Source organism: Phacochoerus africanus, chromosome 10 (assembly GCF_016906955.1).
Source record: "Phacochoerus africanus isolate WHEZ1 chromosome 10, ROS_Pafr_v1, whole genome shotgun sequence".
Taxonomy (NCBI): Eukaryota; Metazoa; Chordata; class Mammalia; order Artiodactyla; family Suidae; genus Phacochoerus; species Phacochoerus africanus.
This window is the reverse complement of record NC_062553.1, coordinates 90,480,020-90,507,935: the sequence shown is the minus strand read 5'-3', so window position 1 is coordinate 90,507,935 and position 27,916 is coordinate 90,480,020.

Sequence of the window (27,916 nt, the reverse complement as noted above, 5' to 3'; positions counted from 1 at the left end):
TGGTACAGTAGCAGTACATCATGTTTTAAAATCTTCAGTTTAACTAAATTTAATGAGTACAATTCAAGGACAAACAGGCACAACATATCATGTGGGAAAGAGGAGACTCAGCACAAACCATCTCATGGCCAGCCAATTCCCACAAGCTGAAGAAGTTATAGACACAAAACATCTTATCTTCAGACTAGTGTCTATCTGCAAAGTGTCCTTGTCAGGGAAACAGCATGAGAAAATACAAATCAACTTAGCTAGCTGCCATAAAAGTTTCTAAAATCAAGGACAAAACTCACAGCTAGGTTTCTTTTGATCATGAATTAATATGTGTGTAACTTCTATAAACCTCATTAAAATCCTAACTCTAAAGTTTACTGTATAACTAGTTAGTAGATAAACACTATGTTTTAATTAGGTTGGATTTAAATAGGGGAAAGTCTTTTAGGATGACATTCTTATTATATTATTATTGTAATTTTGTTAAATCACAAATCACCACAGGAAAATAAGAATGGGAAATAAGAATAATAAGCAAATAATCAGGAAAGACTGAGGAAAACTGAATAACAAAACAACAGGAAAGACTACGTCACCTGAGAAACAATCCATGTTCTCCAGCGCAAACATGGAAATTGTTTTCCCAGGATAGCCCCAATTTTTCCCCATCAACGTCAACATGAGAGCCATGTAACCTGAGGCCTGCCCTCGGATTGCACCGTACAAGCAGGCCTCTCAGCCTGTCCTCGGTTTTTCACCATACAGGCAGGCCTCTGTCTGCCCTCGGTTTTTCACCGTACAGGCAGGCTTCTATCCTGACCAGAAGCCCACCTTCTGCTTGCACCGTTTAGGCAGGCCCCTTTTTCTGATTAGGAGCCTGCCCTCGGTTTTGCACCGTTTAGGAAAGCTCCCTTCCTTGGCTCCTTGTATCTTTTCAGCTCCCCACAGGAAGTATTACTTTGTCTATGTAGTCCTCTTAACTTTAAAGTATAGAATGATGAAAACATTAAAATTTTAAAAGGAGAAAAAAATGCTAGAGGTTTAAAGATGGAGGTAACTAACCAGATGGAGTATCAGAGCCCAGAGAAACCAATCCACAGAGATTTAAAATGGCCTTGCACAGGTCTGTTTTGGAAGATCCAACATGGATTAATAGCGGAAACTTAGTGAAGTCCTCAGGGTGGATTTAAGAGTGAGCTTATAGAAACTTTATATGATAGTCTGAAAAATGTTGTCACCTAAAAAAATAAGATTAAAAACCATTTCTATCCATTTGCTCTTACTCTATGATAGTTTTTACATTAGTTGATTTATATATACTATCATCTAGATCTCACGACAACCTCTGGGTAGACATCAGTATCCCAGTTAGAAAAGAGGAAGCAGAAATATATATATAGTTTAAAGCAGCTTTCCAAGGTAAAACTATATACTAGAGCTTGGATTTAAACTACAGCCACTGACTACAAAAGGCCAACTTCTTTCTATGAAGATGGGAGAGAGAAAGTTTGTGGACTAAAAGACAGAATACAGTTCCTCTGTTTTGAGGAAGTCTAGCTGGAATAAGTGAGAAAAGAAAAAAGGATGGGGTATAAAAATTTAAGGTGCAAGATAAGTGAATTACCCTCACCTTAAAGCACATCCCTAAGTCCTATAATATAAAGATTATAATATGGTACCAGAGACAAAATAGACTTCGCCCTTTAATAATAACCAAGGAATAACCAGATGGCCAAATGTGTTTAGAAAAATCTTCAAGGACACACAGTAATAGTCCAAACAACTATCAAATGGATTTTTCCTGAAGCCAAATGGAGGAAGAGCTTTTATCATACAAAATAATTCAGTGCTATCATGGAAAAACATAGGTGATTTTAAAAGGAAAATATTCCAATGTATTTTCATTGTTTTCAGTGATTTCATTCAGATATTTTGTCAGCAGCTCAATTATCCGTTCTACATGTACAGAACAATTTTAACTTGCTTTAACATATAATATACTATTAAGATTCTTATATTTTACCCTATGCAAAGGGATAATTTGCACTTAAAGTATTAAATTCTTTAAAATCTTTCCTTTTAAATACATGGTTAGTGTTGATCTGATCTTGATGAGTGAAGATGCGAGCAGCAAATGAATCACTATTCTCAAGTGCAGATGTTGCCCTCATGAAAATCAAGGAAAACTAGGTTTGTTAGCAACTGAAAATATGTATATTTATCCCTATGTTGCTATAAATTCTTTTGGTGAAGGAGTCAAAAATAGATGTCTCAGTGAGAAATAGTCTTCAGTTTTTGACAACAAACATAGAACCTTTGATATGAACTGGTTCTGAAAAATCTTCTACTAGAACTATCTGTAGAATTAGTCTTGCACCAGGAACCCAGGGTACTCAAACTGCAGTTCACAGTGAGAGCTGCCAGAACTCCCACAGCCACCAGTTTTAGATGCTTAGCATTATTATTAAACATCCTTTCTTGGGAAGTGGCTTTGGGGGAGTGAGAATAGAATGGAACATTCTTTAGCATCACTTTGAACTTCCTGACTATTGACTGATGTACCTTATAAAAGTGGATTTATTTTATTTACCCAAAGATATGGAGAACTTTCATCATGCTAGGACTTTGCTGGGAATAGAGATTAAGATTAATTTATCCAGTAAATTAATTTAATGGCATTTATCGAGCACCTACTATGTGTTGATTGCTGGGCATAGAGTTGTCATATAGATGAGGCTTTTGTTCTGATAGAGCTTAAAGTCTAGCTGTGGAGACTTTAATAAGTTACACAAGCACATAGGCATACAATTGCACATTCTGAAGTGGATGTGCAGGAAATGTCTGAAGGAAATGGACGACATTCTATGAGACAGAACAGCTAGAGCTATTTTTAAGCAGGGATCTGTAACAGGATCAGATTTATATTTCTGCAAGACAGTGAGGAACCAATAACAAAGCTAATGCAGAAGTGTAGATAGCAGATGAACATCACCAGAATTAGTGTGATGACAGACATGGAAAATAGAAATTATCTCCACTCTCGTAACAATGAGACCGACCTATGAATTTAACCACAGGGAATGAATTTTAATCTATAGTAAAAAGTAAAATATAACACTGTAGAGAGTTCATTTGGAACAATAGTAAGTAATCACTAAGGGCTTTATGCACCTGGATCCACTTAAAGAGTCCTATGAGTTCTCTGTATCGTTATAGAGACCTTGTTGTATCCTATCTTGACTACTGATTAGCATATTTTGATTAAATTAAAGCTGTGTCCTCAGAGTTAGATACAAAGTATTAATAATTTATTGCAGACATATCGCTCATAACTCTCTGTGACAAACATATTTTAAAATTTATCCCTTCCATTTAATAGCGTTCAGCAAATGTTTATTAAACACTCACAATTTTTCAGGCACTATGTTCAATGATGATAAAATGAAAGTACACATTATCCTCATCTCTCTCTCTGTATAATGGTGAAACCAGATGAATAAATGATAATAATAAGATACAAAGTGCATTGTTATTACTTAATCAGTAATGATATGTGATGGAATAAAATATTTGAAGATGATAATACAGGGCAAATGAAGAGTAGACATGCAGAAGACATGGCAAGTATGTAAAGTTGAAGTGAAAAATGAACAGAAAAAGAAGTGATAATTTTCCTTGGAGAGATAATGCAATATACAAAAATTTTAAGAGGGCAGATAAATAAGAAATGTTGTAAAAACTGAAATAGCTTCGACAATGTCAACAACACAACATGGGTATGAGATGGTAGGTAGCTGGGAGTGAGATGAAAAAGATTTTAAGTAGTGAAAATTGTTATTTAGGTAGAGTTCTTTTCATAATAAGGCACAAAAAAGTATTTGGACTTGATACAAAATAATAAAAAAAAAGAATACTACTGCAGTATTTCATGGATAACTATCGGGACTTGTGTTTTAGAAGTAATTATAACTGAGGCTGTAATGATGATAGAGCCAGAAAGATATGAAAACCAGGGTGCAGCAAGCTATGGCACAAAAATCAAAGGAAGGAAATGATACTGGAAGCATAGAAAAACTGTAAAAAAATATTCAGAGCAAGCAAATGAATTTGCCTAAAATTTATACCTTTAGGTGAAGCCAGCAAAATCAAGTCTTGCTGGGGGAGAACTCCAGAAAAGTGACATATTTTGAACTTCAAGATGCAAAAAACACACCATAAAGAATATTTTTAAAAGTTCTTTCAGTTGAAGTAGGTAGTGGAACAACTGAAAAATATGGAATGATATATTCATTGTCCTTAAAAGTGTGGAGAAGAGACAAATATTTAAAGAAAATATTTAGATGTGCTTTTTTAAATGATTTGTATTTTCCTGTTATAGCTGGTTTACAGTGTTCTTCAATTTTCTACTCTACAGCATAGTGATCCAGTCACACACACACACACACATTCTTTTTCTCACATTATCCTTCATCATGTTTCATCACAAGTGACCAGATATAGTTCCCAGTGCTGTACAGCAGGGATCTCATTGCTTATCCATGTCAAATGCAATAGTTTCCATCTATTAACCCAAGATCCCCAGTCCATTCCACTCCTGCCTGCTCCACCTTGGCAACCACTAGTCTATTCTCCAAGTCCATGAGTTTCTTTTCTGTGGAAAGGTTCATTAGTGCCATATATTAGATTCTAGATATAACTGAGATACTGGAATTTTTCTTTCTCTTTCTGACTTACTTCACTTAGTATGAGAGGCTCTTATTTCCATCCATGTTGCTGCAAAGACATGCTTTTTATATAAGAATGAGTAGCATCAATGGAAAGGTTACTTATCCTATATCTAACACTTTACCCCTCTCTCCATAAAGAACACTTCTTGCTTTCAGTCAACGACTGGGCCAGTGTTTTGCTTCTTACTGCTAGGACATCTGTTTTATGATATTAACATAGATGAAGTCAAAATTATAATCTAAAGTAACATTCTGTTTTATCTATTAGTAGTATTGATGTATAGGTCCAGCTACTAGAGTGCTTTGAAAATCATCATGTATATGAAAACTTTAAGAATATGCCAGCATAATTGTAACCATATGGCAAGAATTAGTTACCACTTTTTACCTCTGTATTCATATTCATATTTACATTTATTGAATTATCTATAGTGTCCTCAATTAGTTTACCAAGGTCAATTACTTTAGATTTTCCTCAGCAAAGCTTACCCTTGATCAACTTATTCATTTTCTGTGGGTTTTTTGTTTTGTTTTGGTTTGGTTTGGTTTTTGTCTTTTTAGGTCCACACCTGCGGCATATGGAGGTTCCCAGGCTAGGGGTCTAATTGGAGCTGTTGCTGCCAGCCTATACTAGAGCCACAGCAACACCAGATCTGAGCCAAGTCTGTGACGTACACCACAGCTCACGGCAACGCAAGATCCTAACCCACTAAGCGAGGCCAGGGATTAAACCCACAACCTCATCGTTCCCAGTCGGATTCATTCATTTCTGCTGCTCTGTGAAGGGAACTCCTGTGGTTTTGTTTTTGTTTTTTTCATTATAACTGAAATCTCTGTATCATGACTACAGTAGTTTCTATGCAGAGCATTCACCAAACTCCAAATTTTCCAAACATTTATTAAATATAGTAAGCTGCAAATAGACACCAAAGCACACTTTTCTTTTCTTCTTCAAGGAGAATGGAGAAGGCATAATTAATGAAATTGAATATACAGCTTTGTCTACATTGTGTATATTAACAAAAAATTTTACTATACTATGTTACATAATCACCTCCCTGAATAATTAGTTATATACAAAATATACAGTTATTAGCCTAGTGGTATCTTACGGTGTTCTTTACTAAAAACATTTAATTTCAGTGATTACATATAATTTTTGCCACAGAGTTAAGCAATCATTTTTTTCATGATTCATTTAATGATTTCTCCTTTTCCCACTTTGAAATGCCCACTCTGACAGAAACTGAGTGCCTGTTTATTTATTTTTGGGAAAATGTGCGTATTTTCTTTCATTGATCCATTATTATATTCTTCTTGTGAATAAACTAATTTTCAGGTATACAGTAAAGGGATTCAGTTACACATGTGTATATAAATGTATATATTCTTTTGTTTTTCATTACCATCCATCAGAGAGTATTAGAAGATACTGAGTATATGTCCCTGTGCTGTACAGTAGGTCCCTACTGTCTATCTATTTTATATATGTTAGTGTGTATATTTTAATCCCAATCTCCTAAACACTCTCTCCTCCTCTCCTTTAGAAACTATAAATTTGTTTCCTATGTCTTCGAGTCTATTTTAGTTTTGTAAATAAATTCATTTGTATCTTTTTTTTGATTTCTCATATGAGTGGTATCGTATGATACTTGTCTTCGTGTGGCTCACTTCACTTAGTATGATAATCTCTAACTCCATCCATGTTGCTGCAAATGTCATTATTTTGTTCTTTTTTATGGCTGAATAGTATTAGAATATATATATATACCACATCTTTATCTATTCATCTGTTGATGGACACTTAGGTTGCTTCCATGTCTTGGCTACTGTAAATAGTGCTGCTATGAACATTGGGGTGAATATATCTTTTCACATTAGAGTTTTCTTTGGATATATGCCCAGGGGTGGGATTGTAGGATCATATGGTCGTTCCATTTTTAGTTTCTTAAAAAACCTCCACACTGTTCTTCATAGTGGCTATTCCAGTTTTCATAGTGGCTATACCATTTCAGATCACTTTAAACTTGTTTCAGTGATCTATTGCCATGGGTTTCCTGTGTATCAAATCATAATACATTTCATTAGCTAACCCCAAATGGAGTGTGTTGAAATAAAAAATTAATAACAGAAGTAATAATAAACTGACTTAAAATATAAAAAAATAATTATTATGATTATATGTTCATTCATCAAAGTTGAGATGTTGAATATGCAGTTAGATATACAATATTTCAGAGGAATAATTTTGGCTGCAGATATAATCTTGCCACTCACAAATATAGATGCTTTCTTAAACCAAGAGAGATTAAGATTATGTAAGGACTGCATAGACAGAAAATAAACAAGGTCAAAGAGGATTGTGCCCTGGCACCAATGCCATTCCTAACCATATTGAGGCTCAAGGCAAAAATAAAAATTGATAATACTGATTCTGTTTTTATTTATAATTAGGTATTTTGTTTACCATGGATTTTTTTGCATGATTTTTTTTAAATATTGAAATAATTTTAACTCTGTTACTAAGCTTTTTGGCAGTCCTTTAAATTTGGTGCTCAAGATGAGTCAGTCATTTGCATCACCATAGTCTCAACTTTGCCTATAAATAAATGAGACCATAAGGTTTAGTCACTTTTAATAAGATGAGAGAAAAATAGGCCATTTATTTATATGGTTAAATGATATATGCATTCTAAAAGAAATATGACAAAGAGAGAAATGATGATGTAAGACAAAGCAATGAGGAGAGCACCTTAAGAAATGTCCTTGAGCAATTAACAGGAATGTGACCTATGAACAGCTGTTTGGAGTGGCCTTAGTTAGGAACATGGTCTGCTAATACATTTCAACAGGAAAAAAGAGTGGCATATATGGAAGCAGAAGTGGGAGGTAATTTGTTATATCAGTACCAGTTAATCTGCTATCCTCTGATTGCTTCTATTTTCTCTGTGAAACAGAAAGTGAAGTTGTGAGTTGGGAGTGTGGATTGTGGAGGAAGTGTCAAAGGAGAAAGAGAAGTGATAAAAAATGAAAATTTGAAATAATTATCTGGCCACAGTAGAAATGGAAGAAATGGGTTAGGGAAAGTCTATGATGTTATGTTCAGGTACATGCGTGTAACCATAGAGCAAGTGTCCAACTAATTTCCATTAAAATAAAAATTCTATATATTGCAGAGAGTGGGATGGATCCCTTTGTGGCATTACTGTCAAATAGCAATAAAAGAAGACTGCTACCCAAATTTTTTCCTTTTGAAAAGTACCCCATTTCCCGGTAAATGATAACATCTGCCAAGATCCAGCTAACAAATTTGTGAAACTTAGTCCAATTCTCAGATAGAATTGTTTCCTTTCAAAGCAGTCTCATATCATGTTGTAGTCATTTCAAAATTGGCATTTATCACATCACATAAAAATATTTTAAAATGAATAGTCAACTCTATTATTCTCCCTGACTCATTGGACAAAAGAAATTTATAGTAGAAATGAGTTTTATCCATTGATGCTCTTGAGTAAACTGATGAAGAATGAGACATGTTCATTTCTGTTTGGAATATGTACAAGCTAGAAAGTTAAATGACCTTTGGAAGTTCCTGGCAGCCATATGATTTTGCATTTATATTTTGTAGAAAATTATTCAGAGTAGATTTCAAACTGTTTTTGAAATGGGTTGATAGCTCATTTTGTGGATGGTTTTGAATGTTACTCCAGCAGGCAGAATACATTAGCATTCAGTTTAAAAAGGAAGTGGCAGTATATCTATTTCTGTAATTCCAAGCAAGTTATCAGTTCATTGAGGGGAATAACAGGCTAAGACTTCAAACAAACTTAACCTGAACTGCCTAGCCTCATGCTTATTTGAAAAATTCCCTAATAATGTGTGTTGCTTCCTGCTTAGAGATTTTTCTCTGAAAAAGAAATGTTTTGCTAATTCTTGCCTTGAGTGTTGTTGCAGAGCCCACCTCAAGGCCAAATTCAGAGGCAGGTCTGCTTAATAAACAAAGAAAAGAGGAACATTTTATTTAACAATTACTGTCCTCTCCATTTGTGAAAAAAAAAGCTACCTGTGTCTGCCAGTCATCTCTTATTTATACATTTTGGAACAACCCCCACTGGGATCCAAAATTTTTCACCCACATACATTTTATTCATTTTTTTCCAGAAACCACTATAACTTTATTCTCCGGAGATCTAGACCACAATCAGTTCCCTGAAAAGTCTGTTTGTATTGCTCCCTTGCTCAGGTATAAAACACTTTAAAGTATCTTGTTTAACCCAAAGTCAAACATTTTTAGCATGTGCAGTTTGATTATACCACATTCTGACTAAGGAATCTGTTGAGTAGGATATTTCGTATCTCAGTTAAATTTTCATTAATAAATATGTCCATATTATTTTCAGTATGAGTCTCAAACTTTCATATTTTTTCTACCTGCTCATAGGACCAGGCTCTAATTAGGAAAAGTACAAATCCCTATTTTGGTTATTGTTAGGTTAATTGCAGATAGTATAAAGGGGACACGTACAAAAAAACAGTCTGATGATAATTATTCTATGAAAGATAATATATTAAATTATTTTAATATTTCTATTCATAAACATAAACTAATTTAAATATATTATTTCCAATACTTATTTTCATAATAAAATTATAGTACAAGAAAAAAATGTATGCTTATTTATAGATATGTTTATTTTCTTAGTCACTGTCATTATAGGAAGTGAATCACCACTCAATCATTTTATCTCCCAAATGTTAATGGATTTAAGTAGCAAATGAAGATTTGCCATAGTTAATTTTGGGGGCTGTCATTAGTCCCTTCTAATTTTCCAATAAAATGTAAGTATATAGAATTTTAACTTATTGGAAATAATGAACAAAACCTTATTAGAATAATAATAAAAGCACCTTTATCTTTATTAGCAAATAATTGATGGAAAGTGTAACCAGGGTGCATGGGCTAAAGAACTCTTAAAATTCTTAATTTGAAAAATTTGAATCTCTAATTTTAGGAATTATACCTAAATACTGTTTATATTGGGAGCGCATTTTTGCAAAAAAGTAATAGACCTGATTTTTGAGAAATATGAAAAAGAGATGTCAGTAATAATTCATTCTCCTAAGACATTCAGTCAGCATCAATAGTTGTTCCACTCTACTTAATGAAATTCTCAAGTATTACAGGTATATGCTACTTCAATTTATACAGTCCCACATTGTGATGAAGTTAAAAAACTAGTAAAATTAGAAACAGACAAATAAAAGAACAGGCAAAAGGAGGAGCAAAGGAATTGAAATATCTACAACCTGGAGAATCAACTCTGAGTAATTGAGGTCTATCTATACTATCAGGAATGCATCTTACTGCTTAGTAACTTCAAACAAGAACTCTTAATTTTTTTCTGATTAATTTGAAGATTTAAGCACCAATTTATTGATATCACTATTGATATGTATAACATATAACTTTTTAACTCAAAAAATTAAAATATAATATAGCAGGAAAAATTAGTAGAACAGTACTAAGGAAATGTTTTAAAGTATACACATAAATTAAGTCCTTTGAACACTTAGATATCTGTGCTTAATCCAAATTTATTGCTCCAGAATGTTATGATAAGTAAAGCTAATTTTTTTTGACCCTAATATAGTAAGTGGGGTAAAAACTGTGTGTGTGTGTGTGTGTGTGTGTGTGTGTGTGTGTGTGTGTGTGTGTGTATGAATTTTCCAATGATGGACATCAGGAGAATATATGCCTTATATTCACATTGCTAAATTATACTAATAATGTTTCAATATTTCATGAATGAAATGCACCTTCAGAGAGCTAAGATATGTATCACTCAAAGTTTGGCTAGTTTGTAAATACAGTTCATTCATGGGACTTATGGGCACTGACCATCCACACACTCAAAAAGCCTTGTATAATTTATATTCAGCCCACCATATTCTTGGTTCCTCTGCACATACATGTGTGTATGTGAATACATGCATTCATACACATATTTATTTATATCTATCCAATCTAAAATGAAATCTAATTTACTGATTTCCCTTTCAAATTGCCTACTATACCATTGCTGAGCTATAAATTTTCTTTTCTTTTTACATTTGTTTTATTTTATTTCATAATCTATTAGTAATTTTTCCAATTATAGATATGTCCTATGCTGTATTTTGACCAAAGCCAAAACCTCCTACTTAGTCTATAATTTCTTGTTGCTGAAAAATTGCAGAACAAGTGCACCTCTAAATCATGCAGGCTGTGTTTTATCAGTGGAATCCATGTTGAATATTTTGCTGGTTTTGATGGTATACATTCTAAAGTTCCCATGAATATTATGTAATTAAATGTCAACTATGACTAGAATGGAGCACGACAATGGGAGAAAAAAATATGTATACATGTATGTGTAAATGAGTCCCCATGCTGTACAGTGGGGGAAAAAAAAGTGCGCTGGGGGAATAACAATAAAAAATAAATTAATTAATTAATTAATTAATTTCAACCAAACTGGTTGAGAGAACATCAGATAGTACTAAGACAATTACATAGTTACTTACAAAGGATTTTATTTATTGAAAACCATTTGCATAGATGAATTACTGATTTTTTCAAATATTTTTAATTTTTTATGTTAAGAATGTCATGTTCCAGCTCAGTTTTTAAGCCACAAGCCATTTTGAGCAAATCCCGTGCCCAAAATCAGGTTAACAAAAATACATGTAGTATTGTTAAGTCATACAACTTCTCAATTTTGGCAAATAAATCAATGGAAAGTTATGTAAAAACCATCTAAAGTAAAAATCTAACTGACAAAACAAACTTTAGAAAAGAAGGAAGAGTAGTTCATTTTATAGAAGCTTTCACAAATCTGAGGCAGACTTCCCAAAAGTTAACCCTCCATTGTCCATCATTTAAATTTTAGAAATGTGTATAATTTGAAATGAAATAAAATGTTCAGGTAAGAATACTCACCACTTTTGGAAATCTCATCCTCAACTAAATCACAAGCAAATCTCTTGCACATACTTGAGATTTATGCTTAAGTCCCCAAGATATAAGTATGTGTATATCTATATACATATGTGTATATATGTATATGTTGATATGTATATCTATACATGTGGGCATACACATATTTAATATTGATACAAACATAAAACCTCAAAATAACTTTCATGTTTGCAATAAATGCTCCTGGCTAGAAACTTCAAACGTCACCCAGAATCTAACTTTTACCCACAGTTAGAATATCAAATAATTCAACTAATTAATACATGTCAGTTTTATGAACTGAACCTCTATAAAATAATACTTTACTAATGATAGGAATTTATCTACTTTTTACATTAGCATTATAGGAATTGTTACAGATTCTAACACATATTGAGTCTGTATTTCCATTAAGAAGAAAACATAAAACTTTCAAAACAATACAAAACTAGCTGAGAAGCAAAGCTTTACAGGGAGGAAGAGGAGTCATGAAGACAGAAATATTCTTCCCTCTTATTTTTGTTTATAGTTACCTTGACCAATACCAACTTTGATTTTTCTACTTCCAGTCATGAAGGCATCAATATCTATTTGTCTATCTATCTTACAGTTAAATTGTATTCATACATTTCTCTATCTTTATTAGCATACTATGAAATGTTTCAAAATGGGATAAGTAGTTGAATAATTTATATTTACAATTGTTATGTCCTTTAAGCTGTTTAGAAAGAGGTACATATTTGTAATAACAAACTTTCACTTTCTCTATGCAGGTAAGTAATTAAAATGCCTCCTAGTTAGCAAGAGTTGGCATGAGATAAGAGCCAAGAAATGTGTTTGAAAAGACATTTTAAGTTCTGGAATAAGGGACTAAATATGTATATAGTAATATTCATGATTCACTTTTTATTTGTGTCTATCTATAACAGGCTGTATCTTTTCATACAGTTTATTTCAAGTGATGATTTGAAAATAGAATAAAATGTTAAAAAATATTGGTCAGTTATTCATTACATAATCTACCTAAATACCTGTTCTCTATTGCCAATTAATGAAAAAATAAGAGCCACTATGTCAGTAAGTTACCTTATATTTTATTGTTGATTTAAGACATATGCAAAGCTAGCCTCAGGATCTCCTGATTTTTAATGACACCAAGATTTCTTGAAGGAATAAAGAAGTGTACTCTATTCTCAGCATACTGAGAATTATTATTCATAGTACTGGTTATACAATATACTTTGCTTTTATGATTTTCTTTATTTTGGCTCTTTCTGTGCTTTGGAACTCTTTTTTTCACATCTATTTCATTATTTGTTTTCTGTCCCAGAACAGCCTGTAGTTGTTCTGCATGAGCTAAAAAGGGAATATTTTTAGCCTCCTTCAGCTACCCGGGAAAGCACAAAGAAAACAATTGTAAAGGGAAAGAAAATATGCATTTACCTGTTGCTTTAAATACATATGAAAGACAGTTTAAGAAACTGTATACTCGAAGAATAAATGATTTTTTTTTTCAGAATTACTCATCAGGTATACTAAGTATTCAATTCTATGTTGTATTATCTGAGAACTAAGTGAGCATCTACAGAAGTAATCAAAGAAGATATGTACCTTATGTACCTTTTTTTTTTTTTTTGCTTTTTAGGGCCATATCCACAGCATATATAAGTTCCCAGGCTAGGGGTTGAATCAGAATTGTAGCCGCAGGCCTATGCCACAGCCACAGTGACATCAGATCCAAGCCGCATCTGCGACCTACACCACAGCTCACAGCAAGGCCAGATCCTTAATCCACTCAGTGAGACCAGGGATCGAACCTGCATCCTCATAGATTCTAGTCAGATTCATTTCCACTGAGCCATGATGGGAACTCCAAGATGTGTACCATTTTTAAGTAATTATTTTAAGTTAGGAATTGAGAATGATTTCAACTTTCTTGAGGTGGAGAAATGAACATAAGTTATAAACATTAAAAATTACCAGTTATTAAGCATAATGTGCCATGAACAATTCTTTGTGAGTCTTTTGTTAACTCTGATTCTTTAAAATTTCAGCTAAGACTAAAATATTAAAAAAAATCTGCTCCTGCAAAACTTTATATGTTTGACTATACTCCACACGTTGCTTATGCTCTGTTGGGAGCCAGCATTGAATTTTGACTATCTGTAACAAGTTAGCACCATGTGTGGTCTTCATTAGGACAGTCTTCCACCATTTACCAACTCAAAAGTAAATCTAGGGAGTTCTCATTGTGGCTCAGTTGGTTATGAACTCAACTAGTATTCATGAAGATGTGGATTCAATTCTTGGCCTTGCTCAGTGGGTTAAGGATCTGACATTTCCGTGAGCTGTGGTGTAGGTTGCAGATGCAGCTCAGATCCTGTGCTGCTATGGCTGTGGCATAGGCAGGCCAGCTACAGCTCTGATTTGACATCTAGAGTTTGGAACTTCAATATGCAGCAGGTGTGGCCCTAAAAAAAATGCAAAAGAAAAAAAGTGAATCTAAGTCCTGTTATTTTGATTGAGAGGAATGTTGCCTATTTGGGATAGATGGGGAATGGTGAAGAGTAGTATCCAAAAGGTGTGTATGGTGTGGGACACCATAAAGATCCATAAACTCAGAAAATCTTTCTGCAGACCTTTCCTGTGTCCTTCTATCAACAAATTTGCATAGCAAACTACCACAGACTGGGTGACTGGACATGAATTTAAGGAGGTACAATGTAGTCCACACTCTGTTCCTCCAAAATTTATATTCATTCCACAAGCAAAACATTCATTCCATCCCAACATTATCAAGTCAATTCATTTCAGCAAAAAATTCTCTAAGTAAAACATCTCATCTCAACATTCTTAACTCACAAAGTTCCAAATCACATCATCTAAATCAAGTCTGGGTATTGTCCATTTGCAGTGTTTCTGCGGGATTGATATTCTCAAGAACCGTGTTCATTGCCCATGTATGTCAGGGGGATCCATATGAGCCTTTGGACACAAGAGTTTTCAATAGATCCTTTCTGGGCAACTTCATCTCTGTTCTTGTCTTCTGCTGGTGACTTATTAGATCCATAAGTCACATACCTAATATCTTCAGCAACAAATTGTCCTCATCTTTGGCACTCTCTCCAAAGTAAGATTGAGCATCTTTTGAGATAAGTATAGACTGAAAATTTTCCAAAACATCAAGTTTTGGCTTAAGAGTTTCTTCCTTGATTTATCTCGTTCATCTCAATGTTTTATGGTAACAGCAAAGAGAAACCAGACTACAGCTTCAACACTTCGGTTGTAAATGTCCTCAGCTAAATACTCAAGTTCATTGCTAACAAGGTCTGCTTTTTTCCCAACAGTAATACACAATTCAGTCAATATATTTTGTGCTCCTTTATAACAGCAATTACCTTTTCTATTGTGTCACATAACATGTTTCTCCTTTTCTTCTGAGACCTCAACAGAAGTGCTTTTATGTCCACATTTTCACCAATAGTCTCTTCAAGGCAACCAAAGCTTTCTCTATCGTGAGCCTATTTGCAGTCTCTACTTATTATGCAGTTTCAAAGAAATTTCCAAATTTAAAAGTATTTGGTAAAGAAGCACCCCACTTCTAAGTGCCAAAATATGTATTAGTTTTCTAGGGCTCCCATAGTAGTGTATCACAAGCTAAGTGGTCTAAAAAGACAAACATCTGCTCTCCCATAGTTCTGTAAAATAGCAGTCTGAAATCCAGGTGTCAGAGAGACAATGCTCCCTTTGAAAACTCTAGGAGAGACTTCATGCTTTTCTATTCATTTTCTGATAGTCCCAAGTGGCTTTGGGCTTGTGGTAGCATAACTCCAATCTCTGCCTATTTCCACATTAAAATGATCTTCTCTGTACGCCTGGGTCCCCTCCTCTTCTTATGAGAACATCAGTCATTGGATTAACATTCATCCTAAATTTAGTATATCATCTCAAGATCCTTAATTACATCTGCAAAGATCCTTCTTCTAAATAAAGTTACATTTTAAAATCATAGCTGAGGCTCCAGCTGGTTGAAGGAGCAGAGAAAGAGAAACTAATCAAAACATAATACCTTCTCTCCATAAGGTAAGCAAAAGCTGTTGAATTTGTCATAAAAATACAATCTTTCCATTTTTTTCCTATTTTAATCCTTTCAACATACTTGCATGGACAGACAATTACCAAAAGCATCTATAGAGGGACAGATTAGAAAAATCTCTGGAAATCCTAGTTTCTTTGGATTTGATCTTTTCCTAATGGAGTTATATTCAAGTATATGATTTTTGCTGTTGTTTTTTGTTTTGTTTTGTTTTGTTTTTTGGCTTTCTATGACTGCCCCTGCGGCATATGGAAGTTCCCAGCCTAGGGGTCCAATCAGAGCTGCAGCTGCTGGCCTACACCAGCATAGCAACATGGGATCCAAGCTGAGTCTGTGACCTTCATCACAGTTCATGGAAACCAACGCCAAAACCTTAACTCCCTGAGCGAGGCCAGGGATCAAACTTGCATCCTCATGGATACTAGTCAGATTCTTTACCTGTCGAGTCACAACAGGAACTCCAAGTATATGTTTCTATACCAAGTCAATCTCTCTTTTTCCTGTTAAATAAATGCTTTAGTCTCTAGCTCTAATTAAAACTTTTACTTAAAATTATTATTTAAAGGAATTCTTTCGTGGTACAGTGGTTTAAGGATCTGGTGTTGTCACTGCAGTGGCTGGGATTGCTGCTGTGATGCAGGTTTGATCCCTGGTCTGGGAACTTCCACATATCCCAGGCGTGGCCAAAAAAAAAAAAAAAAATTTAAAAACTTGACAATATTTCCACTGAAGCTGGAACACCTCGGAGGAAAATATTTTCAGACCAGAAAATAGACTCAATTTTTTGAATCTTAAAATAAACCTTTCCCCACTTGTGGGAAATCTAAACAAACATCACACACATACACCTTTTTCTAAGTTCTATAAGGGAGGTTTCCAAATAAATATGAGACTTTTTAAGTGAATTCCAAATGAGTGATATACAAAAGCAAAATTTATTTTAAAAAGCTGGAAAGGACACTAGAAAAGTTCTGTTCCAACCATATACTCTACAGTTGAAGATACTGAATTTCCCCAAACCACATAGTTAATTAGTGACAAGGTTGGAGTCATAAATACTTGTTTTATAAGCTAAATCTGCTGACTCCTCTCACTGGCCAACCAAGCCCTTTGCTTGCTACTGATAGTATCTCATAAAAATGAAAAGGACTTTAGCTTTCTCTTCTTCTGTGCAATGTTCATGCTGAGTCCTATGAATCATATACTGATCTGCCTTTCTCCCTGTAAGTCTAAACAGCATGGTAGAGATCCTGCAAAGCATGAACTGGTGCTGAGGTTCAGACTGTTTAACCAGATCCTTCTATTAAAAAGATATGTAGACAAGAATAATCAGCTAATTTCTTTGCCAGGGAAAATCAAACAATTATTTCTAAGTTCAATGTTATGGGACTAATTATATATAAGAAGGGCAGTGGCTTTAAAAATATCTGTTTCAAGGATCCAATAAGTCAACATAGTGAAATTGCCCGGACAAAAAAAAAAAAAATTGAGTTCCCGTCGTGGCTCAGTAGTTAACGAATCTGACTAGGAACCATGAGGTTGTGGTTTCGATCCCTGACCTTACTCAGTGGGTTAAGGATCCAGCATTGCCGTAAGCTGTGGTATAGGTCTCAGTCACAACTGGGATCCCTCCTTGCTGTGGCTCTGGCGCAGGCTGGCGGCTACAGCTCCAATTAGACCCCTAGCCTGGGAATCTCCATATGCCACGGAAGTGGCCCTAGAAAAGGCAAAAAGACAAAGAAAGAAAGAAAGAGAGAGAGCGAGAGCGAAAGAAAGAGAGAGAGAGAAAGAGAGAGAGAGAGAGAAAGAAAGAAAGAAAGAAAGAAAGAAAGAAAGAAAGAAAGAAAGAAAGAAAGAAAGAAAGAAAGAAAGAAAGAAAGAAAGAAAAAATTGCCCGACACATAGTAGTAAATCAGTGAATGTTAATGTCCTCTTTACATAAAGGATGATACAAACCAAAAAAACTATTGAGTCCAAAAGATATCAGGATGAAACATAAGAGAACCAAACTACTGGCAGTATTTAGACAAAAGAGAAATTCAAGACTTATAGCTCTGACAACTTCTCAAATCTGTTCTGTTTGTTGCATTGGATGCATAAGTAATTGAATAGTCATTGAATTTTAGAGCTAGAATGAACTTGAGTATTTACTTAATCTAAATCAGGACTTCTCAGCCTCTGTACTATTCATATTTTGGCCCAGATCATTTTTGGTGCTGGGGATAGAGTGTTGTCCTGTACGCTGTAGGTTGTTTAGCAGTATTCCTCACTGTGTATCAGTAGCACTTCCAAGCCCAAAGCAGTGATAGTGAAACACATGGCCAAATATCCCCTTTGGGGCAAAACCACCTGCAGTTGAGAATCACATTGGAACCATCTTTTTTTTTTTTCTTTTTTCTTTTTTCTTTTTTGGCAACTCTGCAGCATATGTATTCTAGGGCCAGGGAACAGATCCAAACCGAGGTTGCAACCTACTCCACAGTTGCAACAATACTGGATCCCTATCCCATTGTGCTGGGCCAGGGGTCAAACCTGCATCCCAGGACTCCAGAGATGCCACTGATTCTGATGTACCACAGCAGGAACTCCTGAACTATCATTTTATCTGTGAGAATCCAAAATATGAATAATCTTATTGGTGTCTCCTAAATAGCCCCTGAACTAGAGTGAATAGGAGAAGAAATTACAATGACCAAGGGAATCATGTGGATTTAGTTTGGGTTTTTCCTCTACCTCTTACTTTCAGTGTAACTGAAATAAGTCACCTCTCTGCTATAGTCTTAGTTCTCTCATTTAAAATAGGAAAATATACTTCACCTGCATTCATCATTGGATTCTGGGTGGATAAAATAGGATAGTATTTTTAAAGGTTTGGAGGCAACCCACCTTCACACACATGTGTTGTACACAAAGATACACTTATGCATTATTATCATCATTAATCTCAGGAGCCAGATTTTACACCAACTTCCCCTTATACCTGATTTGGTCTACTGAAGTAACTCTGAGAGCTGTCTGTAAAGCCATATTATCAAGATATGTTTCAGCTCCCACTTACATGAGAATAACCTGGCAATGCCTGCTAAAATGCAGATACACAGGACCATTCCCAGTTAATTTAATTTAAAAGTCTGGAGTAGCCTTTGAGTTGGTGGTTAAAGGATAACCTTAGATGATTCCACTGTTCCCTGTTATTTTGGAATCATTGATATTCTAATCATTTTCAGATGTTTCCAAAATAACTTCTGTGACTTTCAAGAGTTTTTTTATTTGCGAAAAAATCTTACTGATATATAATGTTTATTAAGGCACTCCCCTGCTAAATTTCTTCAATGAGTCTTTCTTCTATTATAAACTGCAAACACTCTGTCATGATACAATATCCTTCTATGATTGGTTTCCTTTTCTACTGATCAACCGCGCCCCCTATGTTTTTTCTTCCTGATGGCCCTCTCCCATCGTTCCTTTTATAAATCACCTCTCCTGAGATATATATATATACCCTAGGACTCACATGTGAGTTTTCTAAAATAAAATTTCTGTAACTTGCAAACACTGGTGATTCTCACAGATGTCATGCTTTGCAAATTTTGTCCTCCACTCTCCAAAACATAAAATCCTATTCATCTTTCTAATCTCATGTGAAACACTCTACAGCTAGATACCCTTATCTGACTTCCAGAGTGATCCTTGCATACATTCTGTAATACTCCTACTCCTTTTTAAATCTGTCAAGTATTGGTAATAGTATAGTATGTGTGTGTGCATGCATGTGTGTTTGTGTGTGTGTGTCTGTCTGTCCATGGACCACAGGATTACAGTGTTCACTAATGCCAGAAAGAGTACATTTCCATTCTTTTATTTTGAATAGTCGCATCATTGGCACATAGTGAAGATGCAATAAGTATTTGTTGGAAGAATGAATGGTGCTGTGTGAGATAAAGTCATGGCTAAAAAAACTCACAAAGTTGTGAATAAGATGATTATACCCATAGATAAATATGAAATAGGATGTAATCAGTCTCCACCATATTAATGGTCTGTATACAATATTATGAGAGCAGAGAAACAGAACCAGATCACCTTTCTTCATTTCTGTCTCCAACTAGATCCCAAAAAGTTCACTTGTAAAGTAATTAATTGTAGTATTTCATTAATCTATGGATAGGTGCTTTCTGAAAACATGGTGTAAATCAACTATCATTATAAAATATTTTTGAAATACTGATATCAGGATTATCTCAGCAATAGGAATGACCTTTTCCCAAGAGAGTTATTTTTCCTAGTTCTCTCGTCACTACTGTTTACTTTAAATTGTGATAATATTATATCTCAATGTCATGGTCTGCATTATTCTATTCCACACTTTAGCCTCTCCTACCTGACTACTACATACTCACACCAGAATTAATCTCACATTTCCCCTAAAGCAGAAGCACTGTATAAATCTGATTTTCTTCTGAGGCCTCTGCAACTTTTAATTAACAAGATTTACTTACCACCTACTCTCTGTTGAACAATGAGTGGATATAAAAGTAATTAAAGAGAAAGCTTCTGAACAATTCAAGTATATACCTATGCACAAGTGCTTCAAAAGAAAGAAAATTAACTCCAATCTGATGTGGTTAATTCTCTGATTCTCTCCAACTTAAATATGTTTTTGATTCTTATGGAAATTTCCGTTTTCTGTTCCTTACACAACCAGACTACCAGGTTCCAGTGCAATCCTAATGTCTGCTCTTAATCTCATATCAAATAAATGTTGTGTTCAAACATGAAGTTGAATGCCACAGAAATAAATGTGTGTTCATATTTACTCAGATAAACAAATGGGTAACATTAATTTATTTAAATTACCTAGATTATAATTTCATTTTATATATTCACCTGGAAGACTTTTTTATTTTCCTTAATTGGATATGCATTGTTAAAAGTGAATCATCCAAAGAATAAATCATTTATTTATCAGAAAGGTACACCTGACTTTTCAAATATTCATAAGCAAAACCGATCTCTCAAAAATCTAAAGTAGGAAAAAGAGTAGACATTTTTGTTTCTGGTTGATATATAAACAGAAAAAATCATCATATTATATTCAATATACTTATTAAGAAGCAACAAGAAACATTTGAATTTATAGAAAGTACCTTCAAGTGCTTTCTTAGAACTTTTTTTTTTATCAAAGATGCTGGTCAATACTTTATAGCTTTTCTGAGCTTATGCATTCTGATCAAACTTTGGAATATAAAAGATTAAACTTCTCAGCTAATTACATGCCTGAAGGCACATTAACAATGCAAGTGTCAATGCTCTGTTAAAAATTCATTTTGCATTTTTAACACAGTCCTGATAGAAAAACTTTGAAGGCAACAAAGTGGAAAGAGTTATGTTCTTACTTTAAAAGATAGCTTAGGAACCTTGAGAAATTGGAACTTCATTATTTCATATTATGGAAAATATCAGAGGTAGTATGAAATCAAAATGAATTTTTACATACTTAAAAATTTCATGGATCATTGAACTTTAGTGAGATGGACCATGAGAATTTTTTGGTCCTATCTTTTCATTTTGCTATTGTGGTTATTAAAGCATAGAAAGAGTTTGACTTGTGCAAGAGTAGATGGAGATATATAGATCTAATACTCAGAACTACTAACTCTTAAATCAGTGTGCTTTCCATAGTATTGTTGCCTCTTAACACTGCAGAATTTAGTTTGTAATATAAACTAGAAATATGTGCTGCCTATTTTGTCCCCTACCAAAAATTACGTTGAAGTTCTAACCCCGGTATCTCAGGATGTGACTGTATTTAGAAACAAAGCATTGAAAGGGGTGATTATATTAAAATGAGGCCTTTAGGATAGAGCTTAATTCAAACTCACTTATGTCCTTATGAAAAGAGGAACTTTAGACACACAAAGAGAACCAGGGGTGCATGTACACAGAGGAAAGACCTTGTGAGGGCATAGGAGAAAGTGGCCATCTGCAAGCCAAGGAGAGCAGCCTCAGAAGAAACCAAACCTGCTGATCCCTTGATGTTGGATTTCCAGCCTCCAGAACTATGAAGAAATACATTTCTGTTGTTTAAGCCACCCGATCTGTAGTACTTTATTATGGTAGTCCTAGAAAAGTAATTCACTGCTTAAATTATGCAAGACGGTGTACATTGTGTGATAGAATTCTCAGTGCTAACTTTTTAGGTTTAACCTCTCTGCAGAACTCTGAGTTTGCATCAAAACATTCAATCTGTCTTAGATTAGGGGAAGTATTTCCCATGTACATTGAAAAATGCTTTTTATGAAACAACCAACAAAATAAAACTAACTTTGTTGTGTGGGGCAGATCAGATAAAACTTGAAAATTACAAACGGAGTTGCTTATGCATCATAACTGACTACATGACAAAAGTAGAAATAATTATGGAGATTGAAATGATAAACTGAATTCTACCTATTTTATTTTTTACATTAAAAACTTTTTTTTTCTTTTTAGGCCTGCCCCTGCTTGTATGGAGTTTCCTAGGTTAGGAGTTGAATTGAAGCCGCAGCTGCCAGCCTATACCACGAGCCACAGAAACACAGGATTGAGCTGTGTTTGTGACCTACACCACAGCTCATGACAATGCCAGATCCTTAACCCACTGAACAAGGCCAGGGATCAAACCTGAGTCCTCACGGATGCTAGTCAGATTCATTTCCACTGAGCCACAATGAGACCTCCTATTTTTTACATTTTTGAAAAAAAGTAAAAAATATGGTTTTTATCCAACATTAAGTTAGAACCACTAACTTATATTTCTAATTTTCATATTTTTATATATGTTATTTGGAAAAATATCAAAAATATGTTATTCATCCTAAATTAAGTTATAACCACTAACTTAAATTTCTAATTTTCATATTGTCATAGTATGAACACAGTAATAACTGTTTCAAATTTTTTCATAAAAAATTCTTAAAAATATATGGTAATTTTATTTTTATGAAATTATGAACTATTATAGTGAAAAGAACTTTGGCTTAACAGCAGAAACATAGAATTATATTTGCCCCTAATTTGTAGTATGATCATGAGCACATGGCTTCCTGTTTCCAAGCCTCAATTGCCATATACCTAAAAGAAGGATTATTCTAAAGGATCTCTTTTTTTTTGTCCTAAAATTCATTCTATACTGAAGATAACAGCTTTATTAGAAAAGCTCATATTTCTGGCTGGTTGAATATAAAAATATCCATCTTGGCGGGGGTAAGAAAAAGAGTCTTAGGAGGAAAAAAGTAAACCTCTTCAAGTTCTATACTCTGTAATCTTTTTATGAATCAGAAAGAGAAAGACTGAGAAATTGGCAGATGTTTAATTCTTTAATACCTTTGCACTAATAATTCTCTCGAGGCATTTCCCAGGCTTTGCTATGACAGAGCCAAAGTGCACCTCAATGCTGTCTAATCAGAATGCTGTGCACCAAACTGAGAAATGTAGTTTGCACCTTTTTTCCTGCCTGCCATTTCCTACAGATGTGACAGAGCAAGTGAGCACAGACTTATAAACAGTTGCTGTAGAAAATAACTGAGAAATAAAACAAAAAGCAAATTTTTTTTAAGCAGTTGCTCTTTATGCACTTAACTTCCCCAGCTGGAGATTTACTTGATCAAGATACTCCTAGCCATAAAGAGCTGTTGATACAGCATAAGGAAGTTGAAGGAGAACATAACTGATTTTGAGTGGACATAATTTGAAATGATAAAAAATTTGGCCCAGGAGATAGATGATATGTTTTGACTTTGCAAGTAACTTAATAATGATGAGCCCTCAAATCAATAGGAGCCACAATTTAATACCTGTAAAATAAGTAGTTTATTCAATTATCTGATAAAAATTTGCTGAGGACGCGGAGGGTCCAACACTTTTGCTGTTTCCTGAGATTAGAAAGAAACCTGCAATTCAATAATGGAGACTGAGAAATAAAATGATAATTGCAACCCCTGGGAAGTACTGCTATGACAGAGGTGTACATACTATTTGTGGATGTAAGTGACATGCATCTAACCCAATCTGGAGGAAAATAATGTTGCAAGTTGCCAGTGTCATTGGTTTTTTGTGCTGAGTCTAGAAGTATCTGCATGGCCTGTCTATGCAGCAGCATTAAGGGAAAGCAGATTAGTGTACACTAAAGAATTGCACAGAAGAATGACTGCCAGGAAAATTTGAGCATGATGCTGATCTTAATGTTTGTGTCCTCTAAGTTTCCATTCAAATTAAATATGCTATTTAAAACATTTCCAAATACATATTCAAAACAAGAAAGAAAAAAATCCAAAAATGTGTGGTTCATAAATACCTGGATAAAAGAAAGGAGTGGAGGTACTTAAAAAGATTTTCCTAGCCCATCTGTCTAGAAAGAATTCGTTTTCTGGCACTGGGCCCTCTAAGGGAGAATACCAGACCAGACTGTGCCCAGTCTTATCCCCTGTTCTCTTCTTACCTCCAAACACCATATAATATGTTTTAAATATTCTGGTGAGATAAACTGTAAATAAATAAATCAGTTTGTATGCAATTCTCCCAGTTTTCAATGGTGTTCTAGCAACCCGCCCCATGCTGTAGGTGCCATGATGTTCTCAACCCCGCTTGCTTCAATTTTCCCACATTAATGGCAGATATGACCAGCTCATCCTCTAGTTAAAAGAGCAAAGACTATAGAATTCTCTAGTTTTGTGGAAGGTAGTATTTTGGCTGTGAAGTGAGGCATGCAATTTAAGTCATTCCATTTACTTTGAGGAGTAAATGATAGTAGTATAAGGAAAGGAGCATCAGAGAAAGCAATGGAAACTCCAGCAGAGTGCATATGGGAAATGAAACTAGTACTGCTTTAATTAGTTTTTGCCACCACTTAGAACTCTCCAAGAAAGATTCTAAGCTTGCAGGATATGTGTAGAGTATATATTGTTTGTTAAAAATAAAAAAGTATTACTTGACAGTTTTTGCACTGAGGCAATGTATTTTTAACAAGGAAACTCCCCTGGGGTAAATGGACGGCAATCCTGTTCAGATTCTCAGCAGGAGGATTGTACAGGGAGATGGAGAAGCTATTTCTTGCTTGTGTTGGTGCATCAGGTCATCTACACAAATGCTTATTTCAAATGAGAAAGAAAGATTCATGACAAATCTCTAATGGATATGGAAAAGAGTACCCCTTCTCTCTCTGTTGTGAGTGCATGTGTAGTTGGGGTAGGGAAAGGAAGGACTGTTGGGTAAATTATTAGCTAATCATCTTCCTTCCCCACTTGTTGTATATACAAGTAACCTCATTCAATATTCCTCTGAAATCTAAGCCCTATTAGGTTTCAATTCAAGTTTCTCTAAGAGTACTCATACTTGGTTTTGTAATAAGCATTTTCAACAATTTCCATTTAATGCTTTTTTCCTTTGTATAGTATAAAATACTAAGATTGTCCTTTATCCTTAATTTCATTCCAATATTTGGCCACATTGACTGTTTGATGGTAAACATCTAGTAAGTATGTAATTTTGATGTCATAAGTAAACTAGATACTGTTTTTTTCCTTAAAAATCAGGGTTTTATTGACAATATTTACATATATGATAAAAATAAGGATTCTTTTAAGCAAGGAAAATATATTTGATAGGTTTGAATATGATAATTGTATAATGGATCTATTATGAATATAGCAAGTATGTTTTCTTAAACCTATAATTATATTCCTCTTTTGAGGTTTATTTTATCTCCAACAGGACAATAATGTATCATAGTGAGCTTTTGATGTCCTTGGAACAAGGCTGTTTTCACAAAAATTAAATCCCTTCCATTACAAGAAACTACTTGGTGTATACGTTTGAGAATAACATTGACCTTTTTCACAGTAGTAATGTATTACCACCTTCTACTTAATTTGTTACCACCCTTGCCTTTCTCTGATTCCTGTTTTCTAAAAGAATTCCACCATCTAATTTGAAGCCATGTCTTTTTGTTTAAGAAATTGTCTGAAGCAGTGATCCACATTAACTTTTCATCAGGTTTGTGACTTCCAGTCTTTAAATTGTCTGTGTTTCTGCTCTCAAAAAAAATGTATTTATAAATTTGATTAGAAATAATTTCCAACATAGGCATAAATTCCTGAATTTTCAAGAGATCAGAGTCAATTGTTTCACATATTATTTAGGAATATAATTCAACAAATGTTTAAATAGCTCATTATTTTGTGAGCTATAATTTTGTTGTCACATAAATATTCTTTAATGAAGTGGCACAAATACAATAGAATGTTATTGGTCTCTTATGGAAAAGGCCGTGGTGGCAGTTTGTCTCAGTAGAGGCTTCTATATCACCTGTCACACAGGAATCCCAATTCCTTTCATTTTGTTGCTCTCTCATCCCTGGAGGTGCTGTCCACAGGTGCACAGAAGATGCTGCTCCCACTGTCATGTTCACATCCCAGCCTGAAGGAAAGGTGAGAGGGAGGAAGTAGAAGACAAAGGATATCATTACAAATGTGCACTCAGGGATTACACACATCACTCTGATTTTTTTATTTGCCATAGTTAGTATCATGCTCACACCTAATTACAAAGAGACTCAGAAATGTGGTCTCCAACATCATAGCACCTTATGAGCTTACATTAACTTGGTAACATGCAAAGACCCTATTTCTAAATAAGGTCATATTCACAGGGACCAGGGATTAGGACTTGGTCTTATCTTTTCAGGAAATACTATTCAAACCACTAAAAAGATGAAAAAGTTGAAATCCTCCAACTTTTTCCTCAGTTTTTTTTCACACCTTTATAAACTTATCTGCAGCAAATCTAACCTTAATTCTTTCATCAATTTAACTCAGTATACATTTACCCCAAGTTTGTTAAATAATTTAGACCTGGGTTTATATCCATTTGAAAATTAGATTTAATCATCCTCATCCATTTACCACCTCTATTTCCATGGGTTTTTGCCTTTAGTTCAATCTCATCTTGAACACAAACAAATAAAAACCCTAATTTCAAAATGCCCTCTAGCTAAGTATTGTTATTCCTCCTCCTTCATACCTATACTTCCAAGGATTCTACATATCATTAGCACTTTTCCAATTTCCCATTTATTATTTGGGCTAATCCACTGGGGAGTTTACTTTGTAATTTCCCTGAAGCTAGTATTGCCAAAGTGAGCAATGTCCCTCAAACTGTCCAATCCATGGATTACGTTAGTTCTGATTTTACTTGGCACAACTGTGATATTATACTCTGCTGTGTATGATCTTCTTCCCTAATTGCTTTCCTTTTTTGACTTACAGAATGCTACTCTTTTAATTTCTTCATTCCTTCTCTGTCTCTTGTGGGTTTCTCTCTCTTTTTCCTTTTTAACTGTTAGTATTAACTTATAGTTTTTTGCCCTCAGTTTTTCTCAAGTTCCATTTATACCAATGGCTACCACTACAGCTGATACGCTGTCTACTTCTAAATATTTAACTCCAGCCCAGCCTTATAGTCTAAGATTCAGATCTAATGTTGATCTTTCCCTGGATCCATTCCAGGCAACTGAAAATAGCACGTTAAAAACCGTACTCAGTAATTCTCTTCTACTAACCAAACCTCCTCTTGCATTTGCTATCCAGTTAATAATTGTAACGTTATGGTCAGGATAGAAATACAGTTAGGATGAATTAAAAATAAGTATTTAATAATCTATTTATATATCTATTTCTTTCTACATATGTATGCATTATAAATATCTATATCTGTCTACATAAATTTTATCTGTAATTTATTATAAGGGTTGTCAGTCTATTAACATATCTACTATCTCTAATTTATTATAAGGATTTTTTTCACCTTTCACAATTTTGGGGACATACAGTCTATGTGAGACTGCTGTTTCTGTTTCCAGTGCTGGAGACTGAGGTCTGATGGATAGGCAGTCAGAAAGGGAAATGGAGGTAAAATGAGGAAAGTGGAGACAGACAGAAAGCTGTGAGTCTGAACTATAAACTATGAGGATATATTGGAACTTAGTATACTGTCTCACCACCTCCAAATCTCCAATTGGAGGATGGGTTGCCTGCAAGAAAAGCAATCTCCCTTCATTATGGAATTAAA